The 14982-nt window shown below is 42.1% G+C and overlaps 1 long non-coding RNA gene and 1 other non-coding gene across 2 annotated transcripts in view; both read left to right on the forward strand.

Moving 5' to 3' along the window:
• The first annotated feature begins 2193 nt into the window (after positions 1 to 2193).
• On the forward strand, positions 2194 to 2264 carry trnag-ccc. The gene has a single exon. It is a non-coding gene; the product is annotated as a tRNA-Gly (tRNA).
• An 11900-nt stretch (positions 2265 to 14164) lies between these two features.
• The window catches only part of LOC120435625, a 3415-nt gene continuing 2597 nt past the window's right edge, over positions 14165 to 14982 (forward strand). Inside the window, exon 1 of the long non-coding RNA XR_005609793.1 lies at positions 14165 to 14269. This is a non-coding gene — a long non-coding RNA (uncharacterized LOC120435625). The remainder of the gene's footprint in view (positions 14270 to 14982) is intronic.

The following is a 14982-nucleotide window of genomic DNA, read 5'->3' on the forward strand; positions in this document are numbered from 1 at the left end:
TAATCCAAAATACTCAAAGCTTCATAGAACTGAAACAAACATTTATTTTTAGCTCCATTCTGCTGCTGATACATACTTTAGGTTTCTGAATATTAAACTTGGTGCTGCCTTTCATAGTGTGTAACTTGAAGGCCCTGAGTACTTTCTCCCACACTGAAAACACTGGAATGATCAAATTATCTGAACATTACCTAATAATGATTCAGGACAGATAATTAGTTATTTTAAATGTTTCTAGCAGTCCTTCACAAACAGGAACAGTATGTCTATTCTCCACATCTGTCAGCTGCTGCTGGCTCTTCCTCCTCCTCTTCCTCACACACTGCTGAGTTTGTCCTGGTGGATCATCAGGGGTGCAAAGCCTCACAGATGATGTGCAGCAGTGGGTCCCTCAGTCTGTCCTCACTCTGGACACTTGCAGTCGTCACACATGGAAATCATGTGTGTGATAAGCTGCAGGATTCAAACACAAGTGTAACTTATAAATACATGTTCATACTTTTTATTCCACAATCAGAGAGAAAGAAACAGAGAGAGAGTGCAGGACAGACAGACAGGTGACAGTCTCAGGTGTATACACTGCTACAAAACAGCACAAGAGAAGGAGGATTTAGTGTTTGTGTTATTACAAGTGCTAAACAAGAAGAGTTCGCAGATGGTCCAGTGGACACATGTGTGACTCCTGTGATTAAAGCATCTTTCTTTCAGCTTAACGAGTGAACCGTCAGCTCGTTCAAACACACGTTAAAGTCCGTTTGGCTCGACACCACCGAACAGAGGCAGCAATATAACATAGCTAGCAATATAACATAGCTAACATTAACAGTGCAGTGAATCCTGCTTGTGCCGTGATATTCAGGACTGCAAACCGAGCAGCATCACTGACTTTCAGCTTGTTGTGTTTGTAGATATATGACTGACTTTAATTATCCATAAAATCATCACATTCTCTGTAAGATTAAGGTCAACTATTGTATTATTATATTTTAAATGCTTTAAAACAAAGTAAACGCTGAAAGTACAAACATCGCTAATGGCAAATAACTTTGCCGACATGTAAACAGTAATGTTTTAATGTTCCTCATTATTAAACATTTGCACATAAAAAGTGACATCATATTCAGTACTTACGTTTAACAGTTTACTCTTCGCCGCTACGCTTCTGCCGTCTGCAGCAAAATTATCCACAGTGACTGCCGCGCAATAAATTGTGGGATATGTTGGGCCACGAAGTCTACACCGCCACAGCCTTAAAATTCAGGAAATGAAGGCGAATTTGAGGGCCGCATTTCGAGCAGCCTTTGAATTGGGACAGCCTTCGGCGCCCGCTGTGACGTAATCGGCCTTAAAATGCAGCCTTTAAGGCTGCAGACCCTGAATTGGGATACAGCCAACAAGTTTTGTCCAAGTTGTGGAAAAAAGTTGGTAGAGCAGTCACCAAACTTCCGAACAGAACAACTTCCGGTTCAAAAGGCTACCGGATCCATCATCCAATCAGTGATGCCTGTTGTTGCAGCATTGGTACCTACCTCTTCCGGTTTGGTTTTGTTTTTGCGCTTTTCAATTTGTTTTGCACTTTTCAATTTGTTTTTGCGTTAAGTGAATTTGTTTTTGGCGCTTTTCAATTTGTTTTTTGTTATGATTTGTTTTTTCGCGCTTTTCAATTTGTTTTTGCGTTATGAATTTGTTTTTGCGTTAAGTGAATTTGTTTTGCGCTTTTCAATTTGTTTTTGCGCTTTTCAATTTGTTTTTGCTTTTCAATTTGTTGTGCGTTTTGTGATTTGTTTTTGCGCTTTTCAATTTGTTTTTGCGTTAAGTGAATTTGTTTTTGCGCTTTTCAATTTGTTTTTGCGCTTTTCAATTTGTTTTTTCAGCGTTAAGTGATTTGTTGTTGCGCTTTTCAATTTGTTGTGCGTTTTGTGATTTGTTTTTGCGCTTTTCAATTTGTTTTTTTTCGTTAAGTGAATTTGTTTTTGCGCTTTTCAATTTGTTTTGCGCTTTTCAATTTGTTTTTTGCGCTTTTCAATTTGTTGTGCGTTTTGTGATTTGTTTTTGTGGTTTGCACTTCAGGGCCACCGTACTTTTAGTAGTGGTTACCACTTTCACAAAATTATATACCTGCTATGCACTGAGAAAAATAACATGTCATGTATGCTAAATGGTTAATTATTCATCACACCAACCAATCATGTAGCACTGCTGGTGTAGTGGTATCATACAAGATTCCCATTCTTGTGACCTGGGTTCAATTCCCAGGCAGTGCAGGAAGTAGTTTGTTTATTTCATGTGACTTCTCGGTTTTGCAGGAGATCTTACATGATACGCCTTTTAGCGAGATACTGAACTCTAAAAGTGTCCCCGATGAATCAGTGGAACCCTCTTCATGTGCATAAAAAGGATTACACAAACTTCGAGTTGATGTCAAACAGCCTTGACCTGTCAAAGAATGAATTTCACAAGTCATCTGAGGGTGCTTTGTGTAGGTTCTTTAGGTCTTATTGTTTGCATTGTGGGCCTTCATGGGTCACACTTGTTTTTCCGGTGTACTGATGCTTTGGCGCCAACACCCTGAAACTGTCTTAACTCTGGATTGTGGCGGGGAGCATTAGTCTGTTGAAAAAAGAACATACTGCTGCCATGATGGGATGTAAACTGTCTGCAGCAGTGTTTAGGTTGGTGATATGTGCCAAAATAACATTCACATAAGTGCCAGAGCTACGGTTTCCCAGCAAAACACTGTGGACAGCACTATACCGCCTTCTTCCTCCCACAGTGCCATCTCTCACTGTCCAACTTCAAGAACTTGTTCTTCACTTGCTGTCTCACATATCCCACCCTTGACAGTTGCTATTGTTACATCTCTGTTGCTTACTTCACCTTTCACTGGTTTCTGTGTTGTAGTTCACTGGTGTAGAACTGGATGAAGTAATTAGAATAAAAATCAGACAGTCTTATCAGAGTTGAAATAATTTGGTAACGTATAACAAGCTGCTGTAAAAATAGCACAACCTCACTGACACAAATAAGCAGTTCAATTGAGCTGAGAGGCAACACATGATTTTTCCATTCCCGGAAAAGGTTACTGTCCTCTGTGACGAACTGATGATTAAACTGAGGTGAACACATAATTTCCCAGTTAAAGTCTTGTTTTCTGGACTCGATATGCGATCACCAATGAAAAAGGTTATGAATCATCCATTTCTGCTCTGTTGTAATTGTTTCTTTAACCTCTTATTTCTGCACTTCTGCAGATTCCATCCCCCTTTCCTCTTTTGCTTTCCAGAACACCCAGTTAAATAGCTCAATGCCAAACCAACACAACCAATATTACCAGAACAACATCTGCCGTCTCACAGCTCAGCCTTTGGTTTTGATTAAAGTCACACATATTCGCACAATGTGTTTTGGCATGAGCACAGAGGGCCCCCAGTTTCAACCCTGTTGTCTCTTCTTTAGGCTGCAGCTTCAGTCACTCTCTAAGCTCCGGGCTGTCCTTTGGAGGTAAGGCACGACCTACCATGAATTTAAACTGCTCCCTGCTCTTTCTTCTCAGCTTAAACTGCGGTGGCTCCTCACTCTGAGAGGAGACTATAGAAGTTTTTGCAAACTAAGAAAAAAAGTTGTCACCATCACAGCGCTGATGCTAGCACTCAGAGAAAAATCCTTCAAAGATCTGGCATCTTGCGTTTGAAAACCTTAAGGCCCTACTGGTTTTAGTGCGTCTCAGGCTAGACTTGGGAATACTAAAGCTTTTTTTAAATATTATGTTTTTCACTAATGGCAGTGGTTGCCTCAGGCCAACCTTTTAAAGGGTGTGGCAGTGTTATGCCCAATGCATTATTTACTTTGCGACTTGGTATCTCATATTTGACCTGGAACACTTTCAGCAGTTGACAGTGGATTACTGGCACCTACTGGAAGTCATTTTAAAAACCCTGCTGTAACCCACCCACACACTCGCTTGGTCACTTATTTTTCCTTCATTTCACTTTCTAGACTGTTTTCCAAGTTGCACTTTGTGACTCCACTGCGGTGTATCCCTCAAAGCGCAGTTGCAACATTTCCAGATCCTTACATCTCCCCAAGCATACAATCTGATGGCAAACAGATGTTGATTCAGCAGCTGTTTAAATACAGCGACACAATTAAAGCTACGATAATGTGTGAAGGCTGAGTTGTTACCTACTCTGTGTTGTGGCAGGAAAGAAACATCTTCCTTGCGAGAGAGTTCACAAGGGAGCTTAAAACCTCCCTGATATTCTGGTTTTGAAGGCATGTGGAAAAAGATTTCATTTGGCTTTCATGTTTTTTAAGCCTGCTCATCAGTCAACCATAAAAAATATTTGTTTAATATTCTGCTCATCTCACAGTGCACAGATTTAAAAACCAGAGCAGTGGGACACAACAATAGAAAATACAGGAAACATGACTAGTGATGGAATTGCTTCCCTCAATGTGGAAGGGTTTTATTTATGACTGATAACTAACAGACAGACAGACAGACAGACAGATAGATGTGTGTGTGTGTGTGTGTGTGTGTGTGTGTGTGTGTGTGTGTGTGTGTGTGTGTGTGTGTGTGTGTGTGTGTGTGGTGTAAAACTAACCATAGTGCATGTTTATCAGAGTCGTCAGATTAACACAAAAAAAAATAAAAGCATTAGAAAATCTCAAATGGGCTTGTTCCTAATATAAATTAAAATTTCATGCATGATGCACCACCTTTGTCCTGTAATTAAATCGTTCATTATTAAAAACTTAAAAAAAAAATTTAAAAAGCAGTTGTCAAAATTCTTCAAACTTCAGGTTAAAAGAAACGTGCGCCACACGTAGAACAAAACAATGTTTCAACAGCAAAAAGTTTAATAAAGTTTTACCAGGATCAAAGAACAGTTTTCCCAGAAGTTTGCAGGAAGCAGGCCAGAAAGGGAACAAGCCAGTCAGTCTGAACTACACCCCCCAGATCTATCCCTCAGTCAGCAGCTACCCAGGATGAAAGGCTTTCCTCGTGTCTCTAATCTCAGCTTCCTCGTCTCCTTCTCTTTCTGTGACGCTGAAATCAATCTCAGTACGTCACACTGAAGGATTTACCAGTGTCTAAAATTCATCTGGAGGACAAAGGCAGGCGGAGAGAAGAGAGAGAAGGATTGAGGAGTTTTTACCTTCAGTTAAAGGGGAATATACAAATCACTGTGGGAGAAGGACTCTTAGTATTCACATGTTGTTTCAGGTATTTAAGGTGATCAAACCTTCTACCCTTCACCCTTTTGTGTGTGTGTGTGATTAAAAAAGTGAACCTTGTTGCATATGAGGTCATAAAACACAGCAGTAATAACTCTTTATGATCCAGCTGTGCCAAATGTCATATTTAACTGACACCACTTTAAATTGGCAGCTCCAAAGAAAGGATCTCACATTTTGTTAAACGCTCTCTGGAATCTTAAGACTGTCCTCCTTGAAAAAAATGACAACTTGTTGTGCATCTCTAGTGGGAGGAACTAAGAAGCAAGGCAAAGAGGCGAGGATAAGAATCAAGGATGTACAAAGTGATAAATGAGAAATGGGCCTTAGGATGGCACGGCAGGATAAAAACATTAATGTTATTCCCCCTCAGCTGCTCTGTAAGATTAGCTCGCTGCTCTGCAGACCTCTGATAAGTTTTACTGCTGGTCATTTTGTATGATATGCTTCATTAAGAAGAATCAAACGCATGTCAGTGATATTGGTTTCTCACCTGCTTTTAATGTTACTGCAGACAATGATGGTAAAGTCGTTAACCTGTTAGCTCATGTGTAAGTAAGAGCTCTGCCCCTATGTTTCCCTGTCTGCTTGTCTCTCTGTCTACGAGTCTATGTCTGAGTGATTCTCATGTCCCAGTTGTAGTGACTTCCTCCTTTGTTTTGACAACTGATCTTCCTTGTTTCCTTGTTGTTTTGGTTTCTTTGTCTCTCCATCTCTGCTATTTTTTAACTCTTCTCGCATGTGTCTCGTCTTGTCTTTGTTTACTCTCCAGTTGCCTTCCTCCTCCTCCCCTGAGTTTTTCCTTGAGCTTTAGTTTCCTCTGTTGTGTTCCTGCTTTCTGGCTGCACTTAGTCTTTGGACTATATTTTGGACTCAGCCTGCTCTTCCTCAGCAGCACCCTTTGTTGTTTACACCCACTAGCAAGTTCATTAAAGAACCTGTTTTTTGCAACCTGCCTCCTTGCCTCTGTGTTGTCTTGCATTTGGATCCTCGCTTTGAACTGACAGTAAAAGATAATGGGTTATGATCCAGGTTTCCAGGCCATGCGAGACAAAACATTTCCTGAATACAGACCAATGGGTTATGTCAAAGCTCGCTACATTAATCTTTATATACAGTCCGTGGCACTGAAACGCATTTCATTTTGATGAAATTTACCCAAAGCCATCACATTTCTTCCTATTAAAATGTCAGAAGACAAACCCCTTCTGCAGCCTTCTGCCCCTGCAGTGGTTGCCATGCCTCCCCACTCTGATGCAGGGCCATGTGAGAGACCGTCCCTGTGGCCAGGGAAGTCAGATTGATTAAACAAGCTGCCGGGATAATGTGATCATGTATCAGTCAGCCCACACGTTTAGCTCCATAATTCTTTCTCCATGGCAGCCTGTCTCCTCTCCAGCTTTGGCCTTTTGAAGTTTCACAAATCCACCCCCCTCCTCCTCACCAAGCCTTCTCCCTTCTCCCCTCTTCTCTCTTCCTCCTCCTCCTCTTCCATTCCTCCATTCATCCTCCTCCATCATCTTCACCCTGTGTGTTCCTCTGTCCATCTTGGCTTCCAGCTCCCCTTCACCCTTAATAACTACTCTCACCCTGTCTATCCTGACCTCCAGCGTTCCTGCGGCCTCGATGACTCCCCACACCTCCTCCATCCACCCCCCTCTTGCTGCTTCTTCCCATCATTAGGCATTTTAACCCACTCCCTTCCCCTCCTCTATTAGTTGGCTCTGTAGCTGTTGCTTTGCTAATGGCACTCCAAGGGAGCACGGCAATAATACTGTTGGCTTTAATTAAAGACATTAAAGGCCTGGAAAGTCACAGAGCCCCCGGGATGATATGTTCTGTTCTCACACCTCCCGAAATACTTCTCTCTCTTCTCTTCTCCATCACTTTTTTCTTCTCTTTCCTTTGCTGTTGCTCATTTGATTCTTTTATTTTTGCGTTGAATCTCGAGCTCCCTCATTTCCCCTACACCTACTGTCTCTTCCTTCCTGTTTCAGTTCTTCTGCTGTTCATTCATTTTACTTTCCCTTCTTTTCAGTATCCCTTTGCTTCTCTTCCATTAAGTCCTTTTTTCCTCGCCGTCTTTACCTTTTCATGTCTTTCTTCCTGTGACTACCTGCAGCATGCTCTTGGCACACAGCTTGTAGATGGTTTCATTAGCATTGATGCCTAAGACGCTGTTTACCAGTAATTAATGTTTTCCTTGTGAGTTTGATTCACATCACAAGACTGTTGCCGATTTTCAAGAAACCAGAATGGCTCCATGTTCTTGTCAGAAGGCGAGCACTGATACCTTAAATTTAAAAACAGAGCACAGGTACTGCGTGACTTCTGTAGATTTTGTGTGTGTGCATGTCTTCATGTTTGGAATTACCTGGATTTCCTAATGCATTTATAATCCAAACCAAATAGCTTCAAGTGAGTTCTCCCAACGCTCCCAAATATGGTGCTGAAAATAAACAACAACTCAGGACCTCAGACTGGATTTTAAATGGGTTGGATTAAAGTACCTCCACAAATTCACCATCTCAGCTGGTTAAATTTCATTTCCAGAGTACCTGCCAGCTTTAGTGCATGCTATTCATACAATACATGGAGCAGCATTGTGTGCTTTAATGCTACCTCCTTCAAATTTCTGTGTGCGTGTGCTTGTATTAATAGAAGATGTGGACATTCAGCTACAAACTTCTAGCAACTGTATCTCACACACACACAGAGCCACGTGCACACATCCACATGCACACACCCCTTTATAGGGAAAGTTGTGCACTTCAAGGCGTTGATTAGTCTGGCTGTTGGTGCTTCCCTGCATCTCCATTTAGCCATTATTGGAGGCACATCTGCTCTCTATGAGCCGACTCCTGTTTATATCCCCATCATACACAATGCAAATACACACACACAAACACACAGGGACGTACAAACACCTTGACAGATCTGGAAACAAGCACGAATGCAAGTACACACACAGACAATCCCAGAAGCGAACTCATGCATGTCAACATCTACATGGACGCACATGCATTTGCATGCATACACACCTCAAGGAGAATCACAATGGGAGCGAGGCAGTTTCCGATCATCTCACATCAGCTCAACACCCCTCCATAAATAGAAAAACTGGCTCAGCACCGCAGGGAAGAAAACAACATTTGGAGAACAGATTAAAGTGGGGGTTTCTGAGGGTGGAGGTGAGCACATGAGCACGTGTGGCGTTGTATAGAGCTGTGTATCACATTGTGCATGGACATTCCAGTGAGGCTCGTGGGTCACACGAGGATGAAACTTTTTTTTCCCTCAATGCACTTTACATTTTGTGTCGGCCTGCAAACGCATGTCTGGATGTGTTAAACTACTTGTATCAGTGTTATCTCGTGTGTGTGTGTGTGTGTGTGTGTGTGTGTGTGTGTGTGTGTGTGTGTGTGTGTGTGTGTGTGTGTGTGTGTGTGTGTGTGTGTGTGTTTGTGAGAGAGACAGAGAGAGAGTGAGTGAGTGTCTTGGAATAAGGAAGACTGAGTCACCCTCTGGCTCGCCATCTTTATCCCTGGCACCCCTTTCTCTGTTTAGCCCTGCAGCAGTGACGATGAGAAGTCCTCTCAATTCAATCAAACAACATGAAGGGAAAAGAAGAAAAAAACCACACGCACACAGAAAACAATTAACTTTGACAGAGAAAGGAGCAATGAGGGGAGCCTCAGAGTTTAGGTGGAATTGGAGAGGGGATCAAGGGAGTAAATAAAGAAAGGTTAAAAGAGGGATATAAAAGAGATGGAGAGAAAGTAAGCACACTCATCAGAAATATGTTCAGTGGTGTAAGCCAAATGCTCAGGACCATCACATGGTCACAGACCACTTTGCTATATTGGAGTGATAAAGGTGCTCATGAGAAAAGGTAAAAAATACAGAAGTCGTTACAATTATTTGCATGCAAACACAAATGTTCCTCAGAGCGACATTTTGCAATGAACACCTGCAACTCTGTAAATGGTCTTCTGAGTAACAAACCCTCTAATCCTCTTTCCATAATTATCTTTACACAGAATGTGTGATAGAGTTAACGTGGTTTGCAGTTTGCCAGGAAACGCCTTGAACATAACATAACACAACTAAAAATTAGGCTTTGAAGCATCAGTTCAACAGCAGACTAGTATTTGTTCACTCGCATAACCGCCTGTGCTGCACCGGTAGTTAACTGAAAACACAAGGGGAACAGTAGGGTGTACTGACACGCTTGTTTCCTCCGCCATAGTGCTTTCTGAATGTTGTGCATCGCTGCGCACAAAGAGGAAATAAAGACCAGGTTCATGCAACATAATGACTTTACATGCTCATCACTGTAGAGGCAGTCCACACAGCGACAATGTCGTATTATGGCAAAAAGCGGGCCCAAAGAGCAGACTCAGACAACAGCAGAAAGGTTCGTACTGTTTACTGTGAAAGAATGAATTGTTAATGGGTTCAGACAGTTGGTGGAGAAATTCGGAGACACTTTAGACTGGTACACGGAAGCTCTGTTAGACAGGAGACAAGAGATTAACAGGAACCCAAGAGGATGATGAGAATAATGAGAGTGAACCAGAGGTCTTGGTTGCGTTGGAAGTGAGGGGAGGCTCAGAGGGAGTGTGAAGGTAGCTGGCGAGTATCAGACAGGTGGCGGAGAAAGCGCTTGAAGAGCGGGCAGGCAGGTGAGCGGGTAAGTCCTTCCTTTGACAGATTACATGGGGCTGGTGAGTAGTTCTGGGGGTTTCTGGAGGCAACAAGTGAGCAGGTTTCCAGGTAAGATGTGTGAGGAGGTTCAGAGCTGGTAACATCGCAGCGACAACAATCTGGGAAAGAACTGTTGGAACCTCCGGCCTGACACACTCCACACATATTATTTCCAGGTAAAAGGCGGGAGTGGGAAGGACTGCTCAAATGGAGGAACTCCATCCAGGGCAAGAGGAAGGAGCCAGCTCAGCGTTTCAACCTGAGGCTTCAAAACACAGAAACAAAAAAATGATAAAAAGCAGATCATCAGGCAATCAACTGCTCCACAAGAGAAGCATCTAAGAAGGCAGGCTAAAGTAAACAGAGCAGAGTTTTAAACAGTTAAAGAATCTTTTAAAAAGTTATTTTCAAACTCTGTAAACAAGAATTTAACAGCACTGAACTTGACACACCACTTCAGATGTCCAGTGAAAGTTATTCGGTTATTTCAGTGCAATGCTGTGAATTTCATTTAATGTTTTTTTTTCCTTCTTCCAAGAAGGTCTTTGGTAGTGTTTGCGTGCATGCGTGTGTATGTGTCATCATTCTGTCTGTAAACACAACAGTTGGAAAAGTTTTAAATGAATTCCAATAAAACTGTGTACGGGTGTAGAGTGGGGTCGTGCTGACGCTCCATTGAAACTTGGCTTACATCCACCAAAGTCTTCAAGGTCAGCTTAATAATTTATTGGTTGAAAACGGGGAAAAAAAAAGGCTTCTAACTCCAAACTATGATTTTTACAAGTGTGGTGTGTCTGGTTAACACATAAAGTATCGTGTAAAGATTTCAACTATGTCACATTTGGTCAATAGATTGATATGAAGGTGATAACTGTGGTATATAGAGCTGTGTTTCATACAAGAACACAAGAATAGAAATACTATAATACTAAAACGCTGTCAGACCTAAAATGAGGACGTGGGCCCAGTGAGTGAATCTAAGTTACAAGTCTTTTTTTAAATGAACAACATATAGGTATATGAACTATGTGGTTATTCTAAATATCACATTATTTTATTATGACAAATAACAGGTTATTAGATTTAAATATATAACAATGCTAATACATGGACAATGTTCCTGAACACATTTTCTTAAACAGAACAAACCTGTGTTTAAACATCTTTCACTTGATATTTATTATTAAACATTTAAACACTTTTACTATATAAGGAAACAAATGCTACACATGTAATATATCCACATTAATAAAAATGAAAAAATGTCATTTTAATTATCATTGTGACAAAACAATTTCTGATGATGAAAAAATGGAGTTTGCAGCTTGTGGTAACAAAATCTCCAATTCAGACAGATCCGTAATTCCTTCTTTCCACAGGAATACGTTCTCACGAGTTCCAGGTTTCCAGCGCAGAGACAAACGGAAAGTAAGTTGAGGTCACAGAGCCAAACATGCAGATTTCAGAAGCAACAATTCCACCAACTGTTTCCAGTCTAACAATCAGAAAGCTGATCACAAAATTACTCACAGGTGAGTTAATCATCCCAGGTGCATGGAGGTGAAAGGTGGGAAGCAGCAGAAGGACCCATCCCTGGAGCACAAGGCATGGTTAGCTCTCACAAACACACATAGTTGACTGTACACCAATCCATCCAACCAACGTCATCATCAGGTATGACGGAGGTAACAGAAGAAGAGAATTTGTCCTGTTGTTGTTTAGAAAACAACCAAAACCAAAGAACTCATCATGGACGTGAGGAGGCACAGAGTGGTCTACTTTTCTCTCATTATAAATGGAGAACAGGTGGAATCTGTCTCCACCTTCAGGTTTCTGGGCACCTACATCTCCATGGATCTCACCTGGATGCACAACACCATAAAGAAGGCCCAGCAGCAGCTGCACTTCCTTTGTGTCCTGAGGAAGAAGAACCTGGACCAGAAGCTGCTGCTGGCTTTGCATCGATCCTCAGTGGAGAGCGTGGTCTCCTGCTGCCTGGGTGTTTGCTACGCACGGACCACAACAGAGAACTGGAAGGCTGCACAGACGGTAATTAAGACCACCTTAAAAAAACAAATGCCACCCCTGGAGGCCATCAGCAGATCCTCCTGTCTCAGGAAAACCAGGGCCGTCACAGGTGATCCCTTGCACCCTGGCTGCCTGTTTGACCCGCTGCCCTCTGGTCAGTGCCTCAGGTCAATCAGGTCCCACACCTTCAGACTCACAAACAGTTTCTTCCCCTGGGCCATTCGCACTGTTAACAAACACTACCCCCCACTCCTGTGCCCCCCCACCCCCCACCTCCCACCTCACTTCACCAATCTGAGCCATGGTGTGAGTAACCTTCATCGCTCAGACCACTCACACACAGACTCTTTCAGACCAAGTCCTTCGCATTACATTCAAGCACTTTGCAACCTGTTCTCTAATGTGTGCCTCCCTCATGTTTTGTATATATTCATCTTGACTGAATCCATTTCTCCTTTTTCTTATTTATTCCTGCTGTCTTACTATTTATGTTTTATTCCGCCACAGTTGGCATGGAGCACCCATTATGTGCATACATGTGCAATGAAAATAAAGGGCTATTCAATTCTATTCTACAACAGAAAAAGAGAAGATGAGGAGAACCTTGACAGTATATTCAAATGGGTTTCAACAGGGCAAATAACAAAAGCCTGCGATTTGCACCTATTTCTATTGCACTACAATTTTCTTAAAATACAAATAAAAAGAACAAAGTTTAAAAAATGAACATACAGAAAATACAGCACTATTGGCACTGAAAGTAAATCCTGCTGCCTTGGCGGGGTCTGTGCTCTCAGAGTGCCACGTGTTGGTTTCTGGTTTTGAGTGATTTAAAATGAGTTTAAAAGAGCTCTTATGTGTACTGCTGTCTTATTATTTTAACAAGTCTACATAATGCAAACAGGAACAAATTTATGAATGCTATAGTGAACTGCTGAATCCCAACATCACATGAAAAAATTCAGATTCTGATCAGTTTAAGTTTCTGTCTGATCTTTGCTCACAGTCACTCTTTACATTAGCTTACACAGAGCACAAACATGCCACTGCCACCAGTGCTGATGAGGTCTGAGGACAGGCCTATTCATTTATATCCTCTGTAATGGACATTTGTTTTTCGTTTATATCTTTTGACTTATTTGAGCTGCCCTAATAAGTCCTGATGTACTAAATAGAGGACATCCTGGGCTTTCCATTGATATCTCACGTGTTTGGGTGGCCTCTGTTAGCTCCAAAGGGGAAGGAAATCACACAAAAAAAGTTCAGTTGGAAGATTCTTTTTTCCTCGGTTCTCAGTAGGTTAAATATAATATAATATAAATGCAGTGTTACTAAACAGTGTAAGTTTAGGGTGAATTTAAAAAAAACGGGCTTATAACACAATCTGCCTGTTTAAAGCAAAAGAGAGTCAAAGCTGCATTGAGCTACATCAAATAAAATCAAAACAACCTTACCGTTCATAATCTGATCTCGAATCTGCATGAATTGCTGCACAGCCAGACAACAATTTAAACACACCAGAAATCCATCCAACCCAGAGCAGAATCTAAGCTCACTGAAAATGAGCCTAAACTGAAATTTCATTGAGTGAACCAACTCAGAGTTAGTACCTGAGTATGCTCTTAGATCTTTTCCACAGACTCAGTGCTGGTGCTGGGCCCAAGACTGGAATCAGTGACATCAGAGGCTCTGAGAGCGTGCCACGGTCAGGACAGGCCTGGTTTCTGGCCAGCTCATCTTTCACCCCACCCACGGGAAGAGTTTGTTGGATAACTGCGCGTCAGCTGTGATGCATGTTCGCCATCACCTAATTTATTTGCAGTATACGTGGACCAGCTCATCCTTTTACTTCCTGCCTGATTAGTGTCCCTTATTTAGTGTGAAATCCCTTGCACATTGTAAGCTGAAGCCTCCTCAACATCCATTCTGCTGGTTTCATTGTGGTTCTTTGTGTTTATAAAGGTAGAATGGGAGGCAGAGCCTTCAGCCATCAGGCCTCTCTCATTTGGAGCCAGCTCCCAGTTTGAATTCAAGATGCAGACGTCTTCTCTACTTTTAAAATTAGACCCAACACTTTTTGAAGGCACTTTGTGATAAATGTTATATTTAAGGCTGGATCACATGATCCTGAACCATCCCTTTATTATGCTAATATAGGCCCAGAATGCTCCATCACAATGTGATACTCTTACTTGTTGGCATCTTAAGCAGGACAATCAGAGGAAGAACTGACAGTTAGGCAAGGATCCCAGGGAGCAGAGGGAGATTTGGCAAAGAGTGAGCAGGCAGCTTTCAGGTAAGTCTATTTTTATTTTATTGGTGCAGCATCCAGCTGGAGGGCATGCGTTAGAAAATGGGAAGTGACCATTAAACTCAGAATTGGGAACACAGAGGAGACACACAGGTTTCGGGTAGGCAACTGGAGAACAAAGCAGAGTTACAGAAAAATTAAAAGAACAAGTATAAGACACAACAGGCTTAATTACCACCGCACTGGTGACTAGCAGAGAGTAGAAGCACAAGCCAGTAATACCATGAGCCAGTGAGCTGGGAGAAGGACTGTTATCCTTTCTCCCTGCTTTCTCTTTTCTCTTTCCCCTCATCAGTTGTAACAGATGGCTGCCTCTCCCTGAGCCTGCTTATGCTGCAGGTTTCTTCCTATTAAAAGGGAGTTTTTCCTTCCCACAGTTGTGAAGGCTCACAGAGGGCTGTTTGGGCTTTAGGGTCTTTAGCTTACAGCAGGGGTGTCCAACTCCAGTCCTCAAGAGCTACTGTCCTGCAGCTTTTAGATGCATCCTTGTTCCGACACCCCTGAATCAAATGAATGGCTTGTTACCAGGCCTTTGCCAAACTTGATGGCATGCTGAAGAGGTAATCCAATCATCTGATTCAGCTGTGTTGGAGTAGGAATGCATTTATGTATAAATTAACATGAATCAAACTGAATCCTGCAAAAAAACAGGAAGGTACTGCCTCCTGCCTGGACACCTTACCAGCACACCTGAGCTG

The sequence above is a fragment of the Oreochromis aureus genome, linkage group 22, assembly GCF_013358895.1.
Source record: "Oreochromis aureus strain Israel breed Guangdong linkage group 22, ZZ_aureus, whole genome shotgun sequence".
NCBI classification, from domain to species: Eukaryota; Metazoa; Chordata; class Actinopteri; order Cichliformes; family Cichlidae; genus Oreochromis; species Oreochromis aureus.